At 41.4% G+C, this 14,820-nt stretch overlaps 2 pseudogenes; both read right to left on the bottom strand.

Moving 5' to 3' along the window:
• Positions 1-3,360: 3,360 nt before the first annotated feature.
• Positions 3,361-4,293, bottom strand: LOC127208952 (vomeronasal type-1 receptor 4-like; annotated as a pseudogene).
• A 7,148-nt stretch (positions 4,294-11,441) lies between these two features.
• On the bottom strand, positions 11,442-12,313 carry LOC127186936 (vomeronasal type-1 receptor 3-like; annotated as a pseudogene).
• Between the last annotated feature and the right edge of the window lie 2,507 nt (positions 12,314-14,820).

Below are 14,820 nucleotides of genomic sequence, written 5' to 3'. Positions count from 1 at the left end.
GTGAAATCAAATCAAAGACCCTGAAATAAACCCACACACCAACAGACATTTGATTTTTGGAAAAAAAGTCAAAATCATAAAATAAAAAAAAAAAGCATTTTCAATAAGTGGTGCTGATCTAACTGGATATCTGCATGTAGAAGATTGCAAATAGACCCATATTTATCACCCTGCATCAAACTCAAGTCCAAGTGGATCGAAGACCTCAACATTTGGTACAGAGCTATACAGAGAATTTTCAACAGAGGAATCTTGAATGGCCTAGAAGCACTTAAACAAATGTTCAACGTCCTTAGTCATCAGGGAAATGCAAATCAAAATGACTCTGAGATTTTATCTTATACCCATTAGGATGGCTAAGATAAAAAACTCAAGTGACTGCACATGCTGGCCAGGAAGTGGAGAAGGTAAAACACTCCTTTATGCTGGTGGGAATACAGCGTTTTATAACCACTTTGGAAATCAATCTGGAGGTTTCTCAGAAAAGTGGGAATAGTTCTACCTCAGGACCCACCCAGCTATACAGTGTCTAGGCATATGACTAGATGTCCCACCATACCAGAAGGACACTTGCTCAACTATGTTCATAGCAGCTTTATTTACAATAGCCAGAAACTGGAAACAACCTAGATATCCCTAAACTAAAGAATGGATAAATAAATTGTGATACATTTATTCAATGGAATACCACTCAGCTATTAAAAACAAGAACATCATAAAATTTTCAGGTAAAGGAATAGAACTAGAAAAGATCATTCTGAGTAAGGTATCCCAGATGCAGAAAGAGATATATGGAATGTATTCACTTATAAGTGGATATTAGGCATAATGTACAGGATAATCATATTACAATCCACATACCCCAAGAGCTAAGTAAAAAGAAGGGCACAAGGAAAAATGCTTGAGTCTTGCTCAGAAGGGGAAGTAAAATAGACATCTGCAATAGACGGATGGATGGAACTGAGTGGGGGAAGGGGTAGGGAGGGGATTGGGCATGGGGATCAAGTGTGAGGAGAGAGAGCTGCGAGAGAGAAGGGAAATCTGTGTGGAGGGCATCTCTGGAAAGGATGTGGCTCCCAGGGCTCTATTGGGGTGACCTTAGCTGAGCCTGAAGTGGCCACCCACCTCCCTGTAGCCAGATGGGACTTCCAGTGGAGTTATGGAGATATCAACCCACCTATAAAACCTTAGACAAAATGTTTGTCCTGCCTACAAAAGTGTAGGCATAAAGATGGAGCAGAGATTGAGGGAATGGCAAAGCAATGACTGGCCCAACCTGAGACCCACCCTATGAAAGAGACAACCATTACATTAATACAGAAGCTAATGGAAACAGATGCAAAGACTCACAGCCAAACAATAGGTGGAGCTTGAGGAGTCTTGTTGAAGAGTGGGAAGATGGATGAAGGGAGTTGGAGTGGTCAAAGACATGAGAAGACCTACAGACGAAACTAACCTGGGCCCATGGAGGCTCACAGAGACTGAATCACCAACCAAAAAACACCCCCAAACTGAATATACATTTTACAAGAACAAAGATATTCCCCATAACACAAAACCCAGCCATAAAAACTGGGTGGTTCCCTTGACAATGCTCAAATCAATTCTAAAGTCATAGAGAAACCCACACCCAGCAAATACCATTTTATTTTATTTTGTTATTTTAAAAAAATTTAAATATATTTTATTAATTTATTTATATTACATTTCAATTGTTATTACATCCCTCCCTCCCTCCCATTTTCCCCTTACTCCCTCCCCTAAGACTGTGACTGAGGGGGACCTCCTCCCTCTGTATGTGCTCATAGGGTATCAATCTCTTCTTGGCGACCTGTTATCCTTCCTCTGAGTGCCACCAGGTCTCCCCATCCAGGAGATGTGGTCAAATACGGGGCACCAGAGTTCATGTGAAAGTCAGACCCCACTCTCCACTCAACTGTAAAGAGCGTCCTATCCATTGGCTAGATCTGGGTAGGGGTTCGAAGTTTACTGCATGTATTGTCCTTGGCTGGTGCCATAGGCAAACACCATTTTAAAGAAGCATCAATAGCAGTAATGTTTATCTCAGAGCCCTTTTCTTCTGTGTAAAGGACAGTCATTCTTGTAATGTTGCAGTTCCTTCATCCTTCCATCTAATTTGTACCTTTATCTGTGGTAATGTTTATAGATCATTTTGTGCAGCTCTACATGCTATTGTAAGTGCTTTAAGTATGTTTTACTTATTCTTGTACTACATAATATATATATATATATATATATATATATATATATATATATATATATATATGTAACATATTACTTGTCTTAGTCTGTGTTCCATTGCTGTAAAGAGACACCATGACCAAAGCCACTCTTATAAAGGAAGAAGTAATTGGGGCCTTACTTATGATGTTAGAGGGTTAGTCCATTATCATTATTTTTGGGGCATGAATGGAGCATGATTTCACTCATGGCACTGAAGAAGTAGCTGAGAGTTACATCCTAATCTGGAGAGAGAGAGAGAGAGAGAGAGAGAGAGAGAGAGAGAGAGAGAGAGAGAGAGAGAGAGAGAGGTATTGGGGTAGATATGGGCATTTGGAATCTCCAAGCCCACCCCTAATGTACACACTTTCTCTAACAAGGCCACAGCTCCTAATACTGCTGTCCTATTGTTCATCTCTGATGACTAATCATTCAAACATGAACGCATGGAAGCCAGTCTTATTTAAACCCCTACATTACTATTACAGAACAAATATCTAAATTCCATAACCACAAATTCTGAGCACTATAGTTGGAAAATGCTATTGTTTGAATCTTCTGTGTGGCACTAACAGCACAGAGTTAAGTAGAAGATATTGAATTTATTGGACAAACATGATTAAATCACCATGAATTTTGATAAGATTTACAAATATTCATCTGCATGCTTCCAGTCATGGTAGTAGCAAATCCAGTTATACAAATCTCATTTAGAGCCATTTTCTCAGTGTTGGACAGATGGCTCAGCACTTAATAGCATCATCAAATCTTCCAGAGAAGCCAGGCTCAATTTCTGGCAACATTAGTTGAGAACACTCTATGTAGGTCCAGTCAGTAACTGGATGCTTGATGGTCTGTTCTAACCTGTACACATATCAGGCATGCACATGCTACACAGTCATACATGCAGGCAAACCATTCATACACAATCAATTACTACAAATGCAGAAAAATTAAAACATCTGTTCAAAAGAGAAGTAAAATGGAGAATGAGGTTTTTATATAACTGTAACTTGCTAAGGTCTTCCTTTTAAAGCTGTGAGTCACTAGGAAGGATGTCTGAGAATAAACACATTGTTTACCCACAATATTGTAGAACTAAGAGTTCGTTCACACGTATTAAAGAGATAAATGTGGGACACATTTTCTCCGTTTCTCCCACTGAGCATACCAAGACTTATTCAGAAGCCCATCCCTGTGAATCAGCACAAGGGGGCTGAACATTGCATAACCAAGCGTCAGAAGGCCTTGTGTATTTAACAGCAAGGTATTGTCCCTTGAAGAGAGACTTAGAAGTAGAGAAAAGGCACAATCTGCCCAATAGAGGAAAAAGAAACAGAGCATCAGAAGGAGGACACTCTGAGCAGCTCTCAGCTCAGGGGGAGTTCTGTAGAGAAGCTTGGAGTTCTGAAGGTAGAGGACATGCTGGTGGTGCTTGTGGAGAAGAAACACCATGTAGCCACTGGCCCCTCGCATGGCGCCCTGGAACACTGCATCTCTTAGGACCATGAGAGGGAGAACAATCCATCTTATTGTCTGACTTTCTAGCATAAAGTAACAATACTTATTGCCATTCATATGTTGTGATATATTCAGACTTGTGCTTCTGATAGAATGGATAAGGTTCAAACATCAAAGCATTGAGCATCCAAAAGACTGTGAAGAATGGAAGGATGTGCCATGCAGATGTTGGCCTGAGTCTCCTCCACCCAGATGCTCTGGGACTGATGATGATGGCCTGGACCACAGTGAGGAGACTGCTGGTGCAGATGGAGAGGCCACGGGCCACCCTCTCCTGGTAAACAATGATCTTACAGCCGATGTCATCTGGAAGTTTCTCAAACCAAGAGCTGCTATTGTGCTTGCCAATCCTCTTGCAAGAAGGATTATGATGTTTGTAAAAGCCAAGTGGATGAGAATCAGGTGTGTGGGTTTCTTCTCAGGGCCTCCCCACCAGCTGAGCATGTAGTTCACAGAAACAGACATGTTCCCCAGAGTGCCAACCACAGTCACGGAGAGGAAAACTATTTCCTTAATAAACTTCAAAATCATTTTTTTTTCTTCCTAGGTTGAAACTTTATATCCAGGATACAAAGCCCCTTTCCCCCCAGAAAGCATCAGTAATGCTAGACATGGATCTGACCAGCACATAATAACATTTCCTGGTGTGCAAGAGGCATTGGTGCACACATGAGATATTTCAGATTAGGTCCCTAAAACTCCCCTTTTCCTGTGGACTCTCAGACAGGCTGTGTGCTCTGACAGGTGAGTTGGTAACTGGTATTCAAATCTAAAATTTTAAAGGAGATACATTTTAGCTTTACACTAGCAAAATTGACTTGTTCAAGTGTGAGTGCATGCACATGTGTGGGTGTGTGCATGTGTGTTTGTCTATGTCTGGCTTTCTGTCTGTATGTCTGTGTGTTTGGATTTTATCCTTGTTAACTCTCAGCATAGCTGAATTGAACTTCAAGTTTCTCCAAGCAAAATGTCTTCTTGTGTTTCTTTCACTAGTTCATCATATTTGCCATCCAGTTCCCATAGACTGAGGCTCTTTTCTTACTTGCATCCTGACTAGCATAACACTTTTTATATTTTCATTTGGCTTCAAAGCTTTATAAGTTCAATTTCTGCAACTTAATATTTTAAAATAGTTATACTGAAGTTGTGATTTCACTCCATAAAAGGTTTTAATAGTTATTTTTTAAATGTTGTCCTCAATGTCAAGTCAAATTGTTTAACCTTTCCAGAAAGGGCCCTACAGTTAAGATACAGCTGAATTACTATGAAATATGCTGAAAAGTTTATGTAACCAGCAGGTTGCAGCCCACAAGGGTATCTAGAGGAACCTGTGGTGCTGCCTAGCAGAGAGGGTCATGAGAGCTGTGACCCCAGTGAGTGACCTCAGGACATCTAAGGGAGCAGGGAACAGCTCTTGACTAGGGGATAATAATGAGATAAGTAGAAGAATTGGATTAATGACATCATTGAGATGGGTGAAATTTTTGAATTATGATTCCACAGCATCAGCTGCAAAACAGTAGCTTGGGCCTTATTGGTGTGAGCAGGGATTCTATTTTTTCTTTTTTTTAAAATTTAAATTTAAATTTTTTTATTAATTTATTCTTGTTACATCTCAATGTTTATCCCATCCCTTGTACCCCCCCATCTTCCCTCCCTCCCATTTTCCCATTATTCCCCTCCCCTATGACTGTTCCTGAGGGGGATTACCTCCCCCTGTATATGCTCATAGGGTATCAAGTCTCTTCTTGGCAACCTGCTACCTAAGAGCTCATGGTGGACTTTGCCGCTGTGAGGCCTTTTGAGATGGAGTTTTCTATGTAAACCATTGAAAAATATTCATCTTGCCTCAGCCTCTCTAGTGCTTATGTTACTGGAATGTTTCATTATTGTCTCAAAATTTTATAGAGCCCTGAAAATCTTCTATATGTTATTGATTCCTTAAACCAAACCAAACCAAACCAAACTAGGAAAGCAAAGCAAAGCAAGGAAGAAACCTCAGGCAAAGACCCACCCTGAGTTCTGTCATGGTATTCCAGTGTGAGGGTGGGTATTGATGCTCAGGATTTCTGCTCCATTTCTCTATCTCCAGGAAGTCATCTCCTTCAATCTTTCTGGACCCAGGTACCAGCCTTGTCATGATCAGAAGGAAAGTGGATGACCCAAGGTACACAGAGCCTCTCAACTGTTTCCTGGCTTAGTTGGAAAGACTTCAGCTTTAATGAAACTCTCCATAGCACAGCTGAGGGGATTGAAGCTCTTACCTCAGTGGACTCACCTGGGCCTCTGTGGTGCAGACATGCTCTGGGGCTGCTCTGGGAAGGTCACACTTACCAGGTCATATTTGTACTGTCTGGATCCTTGGCGATCTTGGTGCCACCACATATTGCAGACTCCCATTTTGTATTGTTACTGTGTCAGAGGGAAGGAGGTCCCTGAAGTTACGACATCTGTCTTGCTCAAGTTATTTCAAGCTTAATTAGTGTTTGATTATTTTGAGAGGAAGGATGTGAGGTGAGTGAACAGCTCACCAAGGCTCTGTGTACTGAGCTCCCCGCATCTCCAGATGGATTTTCACCTTCCCAAAGTGCCAGGCCGGGACCAGGCTGGGGACCAGCTTCTGACATGCAGACCTTCCTTTCTTGTTCAAATCCCTCATCATACTGGAGTAAAATGAATTATGCTCAGCACTGGGTATTCTGCTTCTTGAGCGAGTCCCAGACATGAACAAGGACACATTTAGTGTCCCTTGTCCACTTGTGCCCACCTGTAGTGATGGCCTTTGCATGACTGATAGTTTACTCCTGAACATGAAAGTCATTAAATATCCTGTAGGACTTGAAATACCAATGCGTCCCCAATTTTAGCCTCATTCTACAAACAATTCTTACTATAAAACTTCAAGGACAATTCTGAAACGTCTGTATCCTTCCATACACTTCTCGTTCTTGTGACTAGTAAGCCCTTCGTGTCCTGGATGAAAACTAATGTAAATAAATGTGGGTGCGGAAATGAGGTTAGAAGTGATGGTCTCATCCTTCTGTTCTTTAAGAAGAAGCATCACTGGGTTGCATCAGGAGGCGAGGTCGAGGTCATTTGTCTCCCTCTGTGCTCTGCATGATGGTTTCTCCACACATGTAGGTGCAGCTGACACAAAATAGGAGCCAAGAATGCTTTGTCTGTATATGAAGTGACAGCTTATGAGGAAACCAGGATCTCCGTGGCTCATTGGATCAAGTGAGGTTCAGAGGGGCTCACAGACTGAAGCAGCAATCACAGAGCCTGCATGGGTCTGGCTAGGTCCTCTGCGTGCACGCTGTGGTTGTTTAGCTTGGGGATGTTTGTGGAACTCCTCACAGTGGGAGTTGGTTGTCTCTGACTCTTCTGCTTCCTTTTAGGAGCCCTTTCCTTCCACTGCATTGCTTCATGCAGCCTTGATAAGAGCGTTTGTGCCTAGTCTTATTGCATCTTGTTATACTGTGTTTGGTTGGTATCACTGGGCTGCTTGCTCTTTCTGAAGGGAAATGGACGAGTGGATCTGGGGGACAGGGGAGTGTATGAAAGAAGAATGAAATAACCTATTTTTAAATGTGCATAGATGTATGTTTCATCTACTTATATGTCTGTGCACCACTTGCATTCAGTGCCTGTTTAGGTCACCAGGTCCTCAGATTCCCTGGAGCTGGAGTTACAGACAACAGTAGTTAGCTGCTATGTGGGTGCTGGGAGAAAACCAGGGTCTTCTGTAAGAGCAACAAGTTCACTTTACTGCTGAATCATCTCTCCAGCCCTTCCAGCTATAGTTTAAAAGGTCACATGGCAATGCCATTGACTACAGGAGAAAAGATCAGCTGACTCAGTGTAGTGTTTGCTCAGTCTTTAATTCAACTCCTGATAGTTTCCCTCTGCTTAATCTGCTTTTTTGGGTAGTATTTCTCATACCTCTTTTATTTGATTTATTGAGTTTTTTCCACTTCTAGTGTTTCCATTTGCTTCTTTTTTCTCAAAATCTCATTTTTCTTGCTCAATGCCTAATCTGCACTGCTGACGTTTTGGTCTACATCTTGAATTTACCTCTTTTTTCATCCTGTTTTCTGAATCCTCTTTGAGATCACTGATCATTTGAAATACATTTTTTTTGCTTCTGCATTTCAAAAATTTCATTATTTTTGTGTATTGTATAACATGATACATGATACAGATACACAGATATTTTTATGGTGGATTTAGAAAAAAGAATATTGTCTTTTAAATGCAAACCATGTGGGATTGTACAATAAAAAAAAAAAAAAAAAAAAAAAAGCAGAAGCTGACCCACTGGAGCCCAGAAACTCACTGAAATCAGGTGAATAGACTTCTACAAACTATAATGCTGCTGCCAGCACCATAAAGCAGGGCACAACAGAGGCTGTAGAAAAGTGACTTCTCCAAGGAACCTTAGTAATGCTCCTAGAAGAAGCACTGAGGTGGATGCATGCAAGGGCCACCGTGAAACTATGATGTGAGCACATCCTGAACCCAGGGACAGAGATGCTCAAGGTCTTTGGGCTCACCCTTTCTGCTTCCCTGATCATCCTAAGACAGATCAACTTTTGTGATTCTGAGGGAAAGTAACATATGCAAGTGAATCAAAGAACTATCAGGCTCACTCACCAAGATGGCTGTGGAGCAAACAAGCTCTGTCTGAGTTCTAGTAGGTGATGTTTGCTGCACAGTATTTGTATCTCTGGGGTTTGCACCATTTTGGCTACCATAAAATATCATGGAGATTTCGCTTTCCAAAGTTGTTACCATGACAGGGAGAAGCAAGCCCCTCTGTGGAATCTCAGTCCCTGATATGCAACTTTCATTCCCACCACTCCACAATTACTTCATTTGACTCACAAGTTAGCCTAGGCTTAATTATTTACTTTTTAGTTTATTGCTTTATGCAAGTTTGGCATTTCTTTACTTTTATATTTCATTTTTAGCTCTATTTTGGGAAAGAGACATGGATTTGGGCTACACCCCATATGACTTGGTGGACATTTGCCCATGTCTACATCCTAAAGTGTTTCCTCTGTGTTTCTGTCCTGTAGCCTCAGAATTTGGGCTTCACATGTAGGTATGTGACCTGTTTTGAACTGCCTTTTACACAAGACAAGAAATTGGATCCAAATAATTCTTTACATGTTGATTTTCTAATTTTCCCAGCAGTATTTGTTGAAGGGACTCTTTTCCCCAAAGCATTTTTGGCCATCCTTGTAGAGACCAGTATTTAGAAGCCACACAGTGTAACTCCCCCAAAGTTATTTTTCTGTTCAAGATTATTTTGGGCATTTCAGATATTTCATGTGTTCATCTATAGTTCCTAGCTCCAAATCTTCATATGTGAGACCATAAACTAGAATAACTGCAGAAGCCAAGAATGGAAAAAGGGTCATGGACATATGTTGTGGCATTGGGGAGGGATATTTGAGAGAAGGCTAGCATGATATATATGATATGAATGGGAAAATGGAAAATGGGGTGTAATTTTGGAAGGGAGTGAGGTCAATGTAGAAGGCAGGAAGCATGGGGAGGGATAAGTAGCATAAAGAAGGTTTGAAAAATTCGTATTGTTTTACGTAGGGTTGCTATTGTTCTGAAGAGACACTATGACCATGGCAACTCTTAGAAAGGAAAACGTTTCATTGGAGCTGGCTTACAGTTCAGAGCTTTAGTCCATTATAGCCATGGTGGGAAACATGGCAGCATGCAGGCAGACATTGTGCTGGAGGAGGGCATAGAGTTCAACATCTGGATTGGTAGACTGCAGGAAGAGACAGCCACAATGAGTGTGGCTTGAGCATCTGAGACTTCAAACCTGGCCTCCATTGACCATTTCCTCCAACAAGACCACACCTATTCCTACAAGGCCACATCACCTAATAACCCCTATGGGCCTGTGGGGGCCATTTTCTTTCAAATCACCACAACAATGAGTCATATTATCTTAGGTATATGGATAGACTTAATGAAGTTGTACCACTCAAGGAGATAGTGTCCCTTCAAGACCCATAGTCTATCTGTCAGAAACTCCAGTGTCAGGCATGAAAAGTCTCCTTTGGGGTTGTTGGCCGTGGAAGTCCAAGAGACTTCCAAAATATCATAGGCATTCACTGGTGCATTGGGTTGCTTTTCATATGTTGAAGGCAAGCTCTAATCTTAAGATGCTATGTACTTGAGGCACAAGACTTGGAAGATTTGAGTTGGAGCTGACCTGAAATCCTTTTCCCTAAGGACTAACTTTCATTAAAAAAACAAAAACAAAAACCAAAAGAAAAAAAAACAAAAAACCCAACTAACCAACCAAACAACAAACCAACCAAAAGAACCAAAACCCAAACCCAATAAACAAAACAAAACAACAATAAAGTCCCTAAGCAAACAAAAAGAAACACATTTAAAGATTTAATTTTATTTTATGAGTATTATGTCTAAAGATTTTTTTTTAAATCTTATGAGTGTTTTGCCCAAATATATGGCTGTGCATCATATGGGTGACTCATGCACATGGAGGCCAGAAAAGGCGTGGGAGCCTCTGACACTGGAGTTCCAGGAGATTGAGAACCACTGTGTGTGCTGATGGACAATCCTCTGCAAAGGGCAACACGTGCTCTCACCTGCTAACCCATTTGTCCAGCCCCACTAGCAAGGATTGTTATCACCAGCATGGCTGAATGGAACCCCAATTCTGTTGTTTTTAATTTGTCTGTATTATCAGTATAGGTGGCTAGCAATCAATTAAAACACTGACACTTGTTATATTTTAAAATAGCTTTAATTAACCCGGGGCAAGGCAGATGTTAATCCTCTAAACTACTTCCCATAGTGGGGCAGGCATGGGATCCCTGCCTCAATCCCATGCCATCTGCTTCCAATAACTTCTGTCAAGCTACCTCCCATCGATAGTCCCAAATACTTGTTAATGTTCTTCATTTGGGTTGAATCTCCATCCATGCCTGTCATGTTTCTCTTCCACCTAACCCATGGCAGCCTTTCTATCCTCCTCCTCTCTCCTCTGGCCTCTCTATTTTCTTCTTCTTCCCAGAATCCTCCCCCCTCCCCTAAGCCTGGGAACCTTAGTCACACCTCTATCTCCTCTGCCCTGGCGGGGGGGAGGGGGGGAAGGGGGGATACTTTTTTTTTTTTAATCAAAAGGTGAGTCACAGAGACAGCAAACAGTGATTAGCATCAAAATACATTAGGCCATCCCCCAACACAATTCCCACAAGCAGAATGTGTTCTGTGAATTTATTTTGTTTCATAACATTTCCTTTACCTCGTGCTCTTATTTAAGCTGCTCGTGTTCTCCACACCCGTCTGGAGATGAGAGTGAAATTTTCTTGTGCTGGCCTCTTTAATACCTCTCAGATGTAGCTTAGATGTACGATTTCATATTGACTATCAAATCATACACAAAGCTAATTATTATATAGAGTTTTTATTTTAATAATGGGAGAAAAACACAGACAATAAATAGCTCTGGATAGGAACGCCAGGTGATGCACTGACCTCTTGTTCATGTCCACCACCCACTTGTGAGAAAGACTGGATACCTGGTGTGAACACTCACGGGTCTCTGGAGAGACAGCCCTTCTGCCCAACATGCTCTTTAACCTAGTTGGACATTGTTCAAATTGAGCAAAGAGACATTTCTATTTGAGACACCCACAACCAGGACTGTTGAATGTATTCCTTTGCAGAGTTTCAACTCTTGACCCAGGAGAGGACCAGGGATGGAGTGTGGCCTTGGTGCCCCTACCAAACTCTGTTTGGTGGAGGACATGCTGGTGGTGCTTGTGGAGAAGAAACACCATGTAGCCACTGGCCCCTCCCATGGCGCCCTGGAACACTGCGTCTCTCAGGACCATGAGAGGGAGAACAATCCGTTTTATTTTCTGACTTTCTAGCATAAAATAACAATAGTTGTCATTTCTCCTAAGCTGTGATACATTCAGTCTTGTATTTGTGATGGAATGGATTACGTTCACATTTATTAAAGTGTTGAGTATCCAAAAGAATGAGAAAAGTGGAAGGATTTGTCATGCAGACATTGGCCTGAGCCTCCTCCACACAGATGCTCTGGGACTGATGATGATGGCCTGGACCACAGTGAGGAGACTGCTGGTGCAGATGGAGAGGCCACGGGCCACCCTATCCAGGTAAATGAGGATCTTACAGCCTATGTCATCTAGGAAGTTTCTCAAACCAAAAGCTACAATTGTCTTTGGCAAACCTTTTGCCAGAAGAATTATGCATTTGTAAAAACCAAGTGGATAAGAATAAGGTGTGTGGGTTTCTTCTCAGGGCCTCCCAACCAAATGAACATATAATTCACAGAAACAGACATGTTTCCCAGAATGCCAAGCACAGTCATGAAGAGAAAAATTAGTTTCTTAATAAACTCCAAAACCATTTCTTCCTTCCCTATATACAGGATGCAAATACATTTTAAAGAAAGCACCAGTATGCTAGACATGGATCTGAACAGCACATTCTGCGTAATAGCATTTTCTAGTGTGCTGGAAGCAGTGGTGGACACATGTGATGTTGCAGATTAGGTCCCTGAAACTCTCCCTTTTCCTTTGAACTTTGGGTTACTGTGTGTGCTCTGACAAGTGTTTGGCAAGTGGGATTCAAATCTAAAATTTTAAAGGTTTTTTTAAAAAATATTTTTTTTAACTCTACAGTGTGTGGGTGTGGGTGCCTGTCTGTATTTTTGCGTTATTCTTGTTACCTTTCCGCATAGTTGAATTTAACTCCCAGACCCTCAACCAAAATTTCAATCTGCTTCTCACTCTACTTCATACTATTTACCTACCTAGTTCAGAAAGCTTGAGGCTCATGCTGACCCTGTCTGCCTTCCCCCACATCACATACAGACACTGGAAAGCCTGCTGGTCAACACCTGGGCCATCTCTCAGATCTAGTAACTTTCCACATCCTTCCTCCTTTGATTATTTGACTCTTGATTAGCATAACAATTTTTAGATTTGCATTTAACCTCAAAATTCTGTGTTTTTAATTTCTACATCTTTTATTTATTTATTTTTCAAGACAGGGTTTCTCTGTGTAGCCTTGGCTATCCTGAACTTGGCTTTTAGGCCAGTCTGGCCTCAATCCCAGAGATCTACCTGCCTCTACCTCCTGGAGTGCTGGGATTACAAGTGGATTTCTACATCTTAATATTTAAAAATACTTATATTGACCATTTTACAATTTTACTCCATATAAATGTTCATTAGATTATTATTTTTTTTTTACGTAGTCCCCACTGTGCAGTCAAACTGAATAGTCTTTCCACACAGGGCCCATAAGTTAAAGGTGAATCATGAGAAACTATGCTAAAAAATTCATGTGATCACCAGGTTGCAGTCCGGGAGGGAACGCTTGTGCTTCCCAGAGAGAGGGTATCAGAGAGCTGTAACTTTAGGGCATCTGTGACCCAGTGAGTGACCTCAGGGCACCTAAGGGAGCATAGGGCAGCTGTGTTCAAGGGCATGATGAGGTGGATGGAAGAAGGAGATTGATGAGGTGTTAGGTACTGCCATGAGATGAGGTCAGTTTCTGAGTTATGAGCCCCCACTGTGGGCTGCATGCAGCACAGTAGGTTGGGGCATGCGGTGTGAGCAGGGATTCCCTCATCTAAGAAGTCATGGTGACATTTGCCTCTGCAGGGCCTTGTGAGCAGCAGCTACGTCACTTTGCTTTGCAGTCTGCTTCTCCTCCTGTTTCTTTCCAACCTGTTTGTCAGGCGAGTTCCTCTGTTCTACATCAGTCCAAGATGATTCCAGAACTGAGACTTCGGCAGGATGTTGTTCCTCATGTCTTGGAGTGCCCCTCTCATTTCTCAGGGGTCTATGGTAAGCTTTGGGCATCTTTACTAGAATAAGAGGAATTTGGATCTTCAGTGCCTCTATGGTTTGTGTTTTCTGAGTACTTGGGATGCCTCTGTTCACTGCTCTCCTTCCTGCTAAGGTCATGGGATTATGTAAATATCTGTGTCCTGCTGACCTCACAGGTGACATTCGTGAGCCCGAATTTTCCCCAGGTCTGTGTCCAGGTGGCTTCTTGACTCTAAAAGTCAACCATTGTCTTTCATCTGCTGCTCTACTGCAGGCTAGAAATCATAATACCATGCTAAGTATCTGGACACAATGAATAATGCTGCAGACATTAACACCAGGCACATCTGCTTTCATTAACATATTTACAACAAAAATTAAGCATGTAGCCAATGATTGGAATATGTAAAAATCCCTACTATCACTTTACCCTAAGTCATGATGAAAATATTAGTTTGTCTAATGCTTGCTTACCTGCGTATCCTTTTTTAGCCATCTCTTCTCTTTTCCAAACTTTAAATCATATTTGAGATCAGCTTCTAACGTTTTAATAATAGATTCCTTCCACTGAAGTGGACTGTTAGCAGATGGAGAGGTGATGATTCATCTTCCACATTATCTTCAGAAATGCTAGCAAACTTATTTAAAAGATGTGCTGGTCTTGTCTTTAGATAGATGGATGGTGCCATATCTGGATCTAGCCCCCAAGCCTTAGGAGGGTTACACCCATCCATCCTGGTTTTATAAAAAGAAGCAAACAAAACACAAAACAGGTACTGCTTGTTGCTACTTACTGATGAGATAAAGCTAAGATGAGCTGTTTCAGGATGTGCTAGTTCACAGCCTGGACCATTCACAGCAGGGATTCTCAAGATGGTGATGGAAACTCTTACACTTAGTGGTTCACAGTTCTCTATATACACCAGGTATACAGATTCACAATGGCTGAGTTTGAGATAAGTATGTATAATACCATGTGATATAATCTAGAGACTGTCAGGATAGCTACAGAAGGAAAACCTTCAAATTAAGAATTTAAAGTTGTTGTTAAAGATAACATAGGTCAACATTTGAAACATGGAAATGCACCAAAAGTAAAGCAAACAAATTTTTTTAAACTGATTTTTTTTTATTAATTTATTCTTGTTACATCTCAATGTTTATCCCATCCCTTGTATCCTCCCATTCC

Source organism: Acomys russatus, chromosome 3, assembly GCF_903995435.1.
Source record: "Acomys russatus chromosome 3, mAcoRus1.1, whole genome shotgun sequence".
NCBI classification, from domain to species: domain Eukaryota; kingdom Metazoa; phylum Chordata; class Mammalia; order Rodentia; family Muridae; genus Acomys; species Acomys russatus.
Note: the sequence above shows the minus strand (reverse complement) of the source record. Positions and strands in the feature narration are given on the sequence as shown.